The sequence below is a fragment of the Galeopterus variegatus genome, unplaced genomic scaffold, assembly GCF_000696425.1.
Source record: "Galeopterus variegatus unplaced genomic scaffold, G_variegatus-3.0.2 Scaffold5687, whole genome shotgun sequence".
NCBI classification, from domain to species: domain Eukaryota; kingdom Metazoa; phylum Chordata; class Mammalia; order Dermoptera; family Cynocephalidae; genus Galeopterus; species Galeopterus variegatus.
Genome location: NW_007731798.1, coordinates 1,823 through 10,430, shown reverse-complemented (window position 1 = coordinate 10,430; position 8,608 = coordinate 1,823).

The following is an 8,608-nucleotide window of genomic DNA, read 5'->3' as shown; positions in this document are numbered from 1 at the left end:
AAGGTAGCATTCTGTCATCTAGGATTTTATGTTTTTTCATTAGCAGTGCTTAAAGGCAAGAAGTATTTGGTTGTACTTTCACTCTTAAAGGCATAAGGAAGACATAGAGAATCACAGCATTGGAGCCAGGAGCCACGGTGCCCGAGTAGTGAGTGACACTGGTAGGTGGCTGAACACAGCTGAGCCTGGGACTCCTGGTCTGAAGTACCCTATCAATGCTTATATCAACTCACGTTTAAAGAGTTACTGTAAAGCAATTTAATTCCAGATTATCACGTCATGATTCTAGTGGCAAAAGTTTCCTGTGGGTCAGAAAATAGAAAAATTTAAAAATCACAGTAAATAAAAAGATTGACTGCTGATACTTCATATGTAGGTAGTCAAGGGTCAAAGTCAGGATTTCACAGGAAAGCAGAGTCCAGAGTCTATGCGATGAACCAAGATGGCCCTACGTTGCTCGTGATGAGTGGTACAATCTGACACAACTTTCCCTTCTCCTTCCTCACTTGCCCTTTTTCATCTTTTAAGACACAACTCATCCCTCACAAAAGAGAACATATTGTATGATTTCATTTGTACACACTTCTAGAACAGGCAAAACTAACCTTTGGTGAAGAAATTCATGACAGTGGTTGCCTCTGGGGCCAGGGTATATGGGTGAGGTTTGATGAAAGTGAGAGATCTTTCTGAAGTGATGGTAACATTCTTTATCTTGATTGGAATTTGGTGATGTAGTTGTGCATGTATTTGTCAAAACTCAGAAAATGTTACAGTTTGTGTTTTATTCTATACACATTGTATACTAAAAATGGACACAAATATTGAACTCTGGGTAATGATATGTATGCTTAAACATTTAGGAAAAATGTACCAGTGAAATTTATTTTGAAGCAACAAAAATTACATGAATTGATGCATAGATAGAGGGATGGACAGATAGACAGACGTGATAAAGTAAGTACAGTGAAATGGTAGAAGCTAAGCTTTGCTAAATTTTTTCAATTTTACTATATGTTTGAAATTTTCATAATAAAATATTGGGGGAGAAAAGACTGAACTCAGGCATCAGTCTCTTCAGTGTATCTTTTCTGATCCTCACCCTCACCCTTACCTAGGATAAGCTAGGTTATTTCCTCTTTCTTTGAGCTCCCATAATGGCTTGCATGTATTTTCATTGTATTTTAGTTTTCTAATTGTATCTGTCTCCTCCATTAAACTGTGAGCTCCTTGAGGATAGGAGTTATATAATTTACCTTTGTATCCCAAGCACTGGTCTACGCACATAATAAGAGCTCAATAAATACATCAGTAAATACAGCATTTGAATAAATGATTATAAGCACCACATTTTTTCTTGATCACAGAGGAATTTTGCTCTTATAGCAAACAAGGATAGAGGACTGGCCAGTGCAAGAATGAGTAAAGACAGATAGCATGAGTCATAGAAATTATTAATAAGAAATAAAAGAAATATAGGTTGTGGCATACAAGTAAATATGGCTTGTGCTATAAAAAGATGGAAGAAGAAAGAAAAATGTAGAGGGACCTGTTGAGAAAGCAGTAGTGGGTGACAATCTAGGGTTATGCTAATAGGAAATCCTTGAACCCAGGTTCTTCTTTAATGAGCAGTGAGCAAATAGAAAATCAGTTTACAGAGTTGAAGAACATGCATGAGAACAAGACACAACTGAATTGTAGCCTAGAAGGCATACTGGCAGGACAGTGAGTGACTTCTTCTCTTTTTACATTTGTCTGCAAGATTATTCATTTGCCTACACTGATAACTGGAAGTAGAAGTTGTATGATTTGTTTAACGATCCAGAGAGAGACCCAGAGTAACAGTCTTGTTAGAGCTTCACTGAAGCATTAAGCAAGTGCCAATGTTAAGGTCTTTTTAGCTTAGTCTATGAGCTCTGATTACTGAAACGAAATTGAGACTGTGTGAGGAAAGTGAAATGAAGAATTGAATAATCAATCAACCAGACTCTCAGTAGCCTGGCCATTCCAGATAATTCAGACATGAAAAGCCTACTTATGATTCTTCCTCCAGAGCTTATTTTTATGATTAGCTCAATGTTCCTTGATATTTGACCTCTGAGTATCCAAATAGTAAGAGCTGACAGCTCCTCGACTCTATGGCTAGATTTATTCATATATGACTTTGATGAAAACTACAAGAATTTGTTGCAAATAAATTGTTTCACTTATACCATCCATTACAATGGCATAGCTATTATTTTCCTATATTACTGGCCTTTATTTAATAATTCATCTTACTCAAATATTCGATAACCTTAAACCAATTAAACAACTGTACTTATAATTCCATTATATCAAAATCATGAGTTGCTTACACCAAGTGATGTTTTGGTGTCCAAATGTTGAGATAAACATTATGCCTGTTGCTTTAGACTTTTTAAAATTTAGTTTTTAGTGCCTTTTATCATTTCTTTTGACCACAGTTTTAAATAATAATTATATTTTTTAATTAATGAGAAACTACACATTTTGGGGTTTACCTCCTGTTTCTTTTTCACATGAATTCAGTGATCTAAGTCTCTCTGTGTGTATGTGTATGTGTTAAGAGAGTCAGAAATAACAGAGTTCACCGATTTCAAGGTCCTAATGAATAAAAGAAATCCTCCTGCAGCAATTTTTGTTAACATTTTGTTAACAGAACTATTTCCGCCACCTTTGTTTTTTGAGTAGCTGAAGTATATATTCAGGCATAATGTTAGAATTGTACAATATGTTCTTAACTGGAGCTGAAGGGTTTTTAATTCCTAGAAATTTTTTTTTTTAAATACAGCCTTTCCTGTATGAAAGCAGAGTGGCAAAATGACTCCCAGAACTCTCTTTTGCTATGGCCATGATGAAGCAGAGAGAGAAATATCTATCTTACTGATCAGGGACTAAACAAAACTTATAATTGAACATTTGAAAAAAGAGGAAGATAAACTGTTGGATTTTGTACTTGCTGGGGAAAAAAATCGTTTTATTTTCTACTCACCTAAATAAACATGGCCTTCGATTCTATTTTAGCTGGTTTTAAGGTACACAGTTGAAAATAATTTTCTAACATATAACTTCCCTCTCTGTACTATTAACTGTTTATTACAAAAACACTGAAGCCCTGGAAGTGATAATTTCCCTCTCTGTCAGTGGTTGACTCGATGAGTCTAAGCTGGACTAATCAGGAATTTGAAATCAGGGTGAGGAGAGGATGACTCAATTTCTTTGAGAGGCTAGTCCTGTAATATACAGGCTCAAAGACTCTGGTGAGCATGAACTAGCTCTAACATGGCAAGAGAAGCAGCTCTCTGTACTATTAACTGTTTATTACAAAAACACTGAAGCCCTGGAAGTGATAATTTCCCTTTCTGTCAGTGGTTGACTCGATGAGTCTAAGCTGGACTAATCAGGAATTTGAAATCAGGGTGAGGAGAGGATAACTCAATTTCTTTGAGAGGCTAGTCCTGTAATATACAGGCTCAAAGACTCTGGTGAGCATGAACTAGCTCTAACATGGCAAGAGAAGCAGAGACAGCTGACGTGCAAAGAGAAGGAGGGAGGAATGAAGCAGATGTGTGGAAGTGATCAGACCAAGAGAAAGAAAAGGAGTCTGAGTGTGAAATAATTCTGGACAGCATTCCGTGCTCCAGTTCTTGTACCTTCCAAGGCTCCACTGCAATTATGACCTGTGATTCTGTGAGCTAATCCTTTATGCTTATACTCTCTGGCTTTGCTTAGTGTTACTAGAAACCTAGAGTGTCCTAAAAGTAGATTACTTCAAAATGGAACCAAATTATTCATCTAAGTTTCTGAATGACTTATGAGGCATACCAAAGAAATAAAAAGATAAGATTTCTGCTTTTGATTAACTTAAAGTCTTATTGGGGAAACAAAACCTTCACTTATAACAAAACTCAGCAAACATTACAGTATCTTCCATAATGAGTGTTTTGTGATGTAACTATGTAAGTAGAAAATGAAGGCTGTAGCAGTGAGGGAAGAGTTTGGAGGAATAATCATTTGTGTTAAACACTGAATGATTAGCATTTGGTTAAGCAAAAAGCAAAGTGTGTTCTAGATTAAGAGACAAAGCAGCCAAAATGCTAGTAGAATTTTCAAGAACCCAATTAAAGAATAAATCTGTGATATAAAATGAGATTGGATTGGGAGGGTAGAGTTAGATGACAGAAAGGCTTGAATTCCAGAATGAGGAATTATTTGCACTTTCTGTAACCAAGGTAAAAGAAGAGTTGTAGATACATAAAGCAGTTGTGTTAAGTGACCAAATATTTGTTTAAAAGGTTGAATCTAGTTGTGGTATGCTGTATAATTTAGGGACAAGTGGATTAATTTGGAAGATATTTAATTTCTTACAGTGATGAGAGTGAGGTGAAAAATAAAACATACAGAAAGAGAAACATAGTAACTTAGATCAGTGCTTCCCAAAATTTACTGTATGCATGAATCACCTGGGAATCTTCTCCAAATGCAAATTTTTATTCAGTAGTTCTGGGCTGAGGCCTGGAATTCTGAATCTCCCAGCTAATACCTATGCTGCTTGTCTGTGGAGCACACTTTGGGGAGCCAAGATTTATAAATGATGATCTAATCTGGTGTCATGAAAGAAAATAACAGAGTCAAAGATGACCCCAAAGTTTCTAGTGTGCTAGAAAGAGGGAAGGGGAACTGTTCCACTCAAATGTTTACTGAATGACTACTATTTGTTTTCTTTTGTCCTGTGTCCAGCCTCACAAAGGAAATCCATTCATTCACTTAGTCAACACTTATTTACTGAGTACCCACTAAGTGCCAGGCATTGTTCTAAATACTGTGGATTCATTAATGAATAAACAATTAAAAAAAAAACCTGCTCACAATTTAAGGGGAAGGACAGACAGTAAACCAAATAAACAAAATGTACAGTGCGTATTAAAGTTCAGAAAACCAAGCAAATAGTCCAAAGTGACATAGCTACAATTTTGGCTGAGTCTCGGTCACATGAGCCACATTGAACAACTTGTGCAGAACACAAATACAAGTTTAGAAGGAAGTCAAAATATATACTGAAGTTAAAACTTTAACTTGAAAGTATTTTACTGAGTTAATAAAAAATATTTCTGAAAGTCCTGGATACCTTAGATGTGTTGCACATGGACATATTTTTAATGAATGTGTAATGGAATATTTTGCAGCTTTTACAGTCATTGATCTCGGAATAAACATGTCCTATTGTTCAGGTGATGTATGGTCTTACTGAGTGCTCATTTCTTATCTACAAGAGGCCTGCATACACATTCTTCTGTGTCTTACCATAGATCACAGACAGAAATTTCTTTCCAAATACACTGTAGAAATTCATTTCTATAGTAATTTGGAGGAAATACTATGGTATTAATCATTCAAAGAAAACAAAGAACTGGATTGAGAAATCTATCTTTGTATGTATGTATGTATCTATCTATATTTGTACTTCTGCCATCTATGAATCTGTTAAAAAAAAGAATAAATAAAATGTAAACGGAAGCCTATTAAACAATAATTGCTATAAAACAATAGTTTCTCATCCTCCAAAATTTATATTTAAAAATTGCTAAATGTATCTTTGTTCACTAAGCACTTTAATTAACATCTATAACATGGTGATTATATTATTCAACATTTAAATGCTTAATTTGCAATCTGGAATTGCAGGCATTCCCTGATAAAGACATATTTTCATTTGTTGCATTTGTATTTTTAGAAGACACACATAAGAAGATACTTATATGGTAATATGATACTAGATCCATAAACAAAAGTTTTACTCCCTCGTTTTCATTGTGCTTGAGATTTAAAACATAGTAACAACCTATTTTTATGTTTTGAGCTATTGTATTTTTTCATGTTATGAGAGGTTTCAAGTACTGTACCTGCCATCTACTGGATGTCTATGGGAGGTACATTTCCCTACCAGAAGCTCAAGGCCTCCAGAGAGTGAGTCTAGAAAATGCTATCAGTGCTATCTGCAGAAATTATATCACAGGCTTTGAGGCCCTTTACTGCTGTTAAAGATAAGGATAAAATAATCTCATTAATCACTGATGAAAGTACAAAATGGACTCATTTAAATTTGAGTAGGCAAATGGAAAGAGTGATTCACCTTAGAAATGTTAAAGTTACTAAAAGGCCACAAGCGAAAAGACAAACAAATGTCCTTCCCAGCATTCTTATCAAAGGCTCAGGCCATGGAAATATGTGTGTGTAAATGACTCTTGCAAGTAGCTTCTAGCATCTGGGCAACCAGGATTCTAAGATCTTCTAAGACTCGTGACTTCTGTTTAACATCCCCAGGCTTAACTGGATTGTGTGAACAGGAGTAAGTGTAAATGTGAGAAAAGACAGGATAAGCAGAGACTGTAGCTGAAATGTTGAAACAGTCCAAAGAATGAAAGGCCATAGTTAGTTCTTTAATTACATGCTTTGTGACTATACTTAATTCCTTCAACTATGCTCTGGGTCAGAATAATTAGCTCCAGACCTTCATGTAACCTAGACATCTACATGTCCGGTTTCATAGACTTTTCCTATTCAGATCATGTCAGTATATTTTCTTACCTTAAATAATTTTAATATAATGTAGCTAATGACTCTTTTTTCCTGAATTAAGAAAAAAACAAAAACTGAGAGTTAGCATTTAATTCAATTTTAATGAATGACTTCAAAAATTATGATTTAAAAAACTTAAAAACATAAAACTTTCTAGATTTTAATTATTCTGTACTTTAGGTGGCTAGAAGAAATTCTTAAAAGTAATGAGCTCTAGAATTACAAAATTATGTACAGTTAAAGCTTGAGGGTTTTATCCAAATTGAGTTTAACAGTGGCACTAAGAGGTAGAATAATTTAACTCAAGGTCATACAATTTAGTGGTAGAGCTTAAACATAATTCAGGCTATTTTAGTCTAGTCAATACTGTTTCTGTTACCTTGCATTGCCTTGAATGTAATTGTAAAATATGCATCAGATTTGAAATTGAAGCAAGAATGCCCTTGAGCTATTGTTACATGACACAAGGGAAGGTAGGTGAAGAAATATAAAGACATTTGCCGGAAGAGTCCTTGGCATTGTGCATTAGGAGTATACATTCTAACTCTGAAATTTAAACAAGGAGATCACTCCCCATTTCAAAGTTCCAGACTTAAATTAGCCCTCCCTTTACTTAAGCATACCAGAGAGAATAAATGAAGGCAAGTGGTGTCCAGAGTTAGGTAGAGACTTACAAAGACAAGTGATATTGGACTAAGTAATGAAACGAACAGTAGGACTTCTGTGTCTAGAAATATGACAGATTAGAAACCCCCAAAATCCTTCAACCGCCAGCATCTTTAATAAGCATGGGACAAAAACATAAGAAATATTGTTTAAAATGCATAGCCAAACTCACAAAGAAGTATGTACAATCCCCAGGGGCTAAAAGCAAGGACAAAATAGACAAACAGATTAGGAAACCAACACTGATACTTGGGCAGCGTGCTTGTGGGGCAGGGACATAGTAGTCAGTCTTGCTCTTCAAGGGAATTTAACAAACATGATAAACTGAAAAACAAGGCCTTGGAACTGCTTGAGTTGGGGAGTTGGACTGGCGAATCCTCACCTCACAGACACACTCATAAAGCCAGGACATACAAAATGCTATGGACTCAGGGAAAGGGTAGACAGGGAAAACTCCATCTACTGGCAAGGTCAAATGAGAGGAACTTTGTTGACTTGACCTAGGATCTGAATAGAAAAAAAAATCTACACCACAAATTTGCATCTGTAGAAAGAGCAAACAGCAGAATTAGACTCTAGGAGCCTTAGGTAATAAAATTGAAATACACTAAAAAAAAAAAAAAGCATATTCAAACTGATTAAAATAAATAGAGGAAGAATCAAAAGTCTAACAATGTAATACAATACTGTAAAAAATGCACATGATAGAATATTTTGCAGCAATTAAAAAAAGATTAGTTAAATCTATGTATGATGTATATGTAATGATTTTCAAAATGTATTGTTATTTTTAAAAAGTTAGATTAAAAAGCATCCTATAGTATAATTCCACTGTTGTTTGAAAGAATTAAAAAAGCATTGTCTGTTTGCTTTAAGGATGTTCATTTTCTTTATATCTGGTTCCAATTAACTGCTTGGTTGCCTATAATTTTTATTAAACATAATAAAAGATGATTACTAGTGAAAAAAATTGGGTCAGGCAAATTTGAAAAAAAAAGAATAAAAAAGAATTTGTAGAAATAAAATATCTAGTCACTGAAATTTTAAAAAAAGATTAGATATAGTGAGAGAGAGAATTAATCAATAGAAAGATAAGTTTGAAGACTGAAGAAACTATTCACAGAAACACAGAGAGACCAAGAAATGGAAAAATATGAAAGAGAGGTTAAGAGACATGGAGGTTAAATGAGAAAGCTTCGGAGGAATATATAGAGAGAATGGTGGACAGCCTATAAATTAAAATAATGGCTAAGAATTTTTGAGGAGTGATAAAACACTCTAGTCCTCAGATACAAGAAGTCCCATAAATACCAAGTAGCCTCTGGAGCAGCAAAAGCAAAAAAAA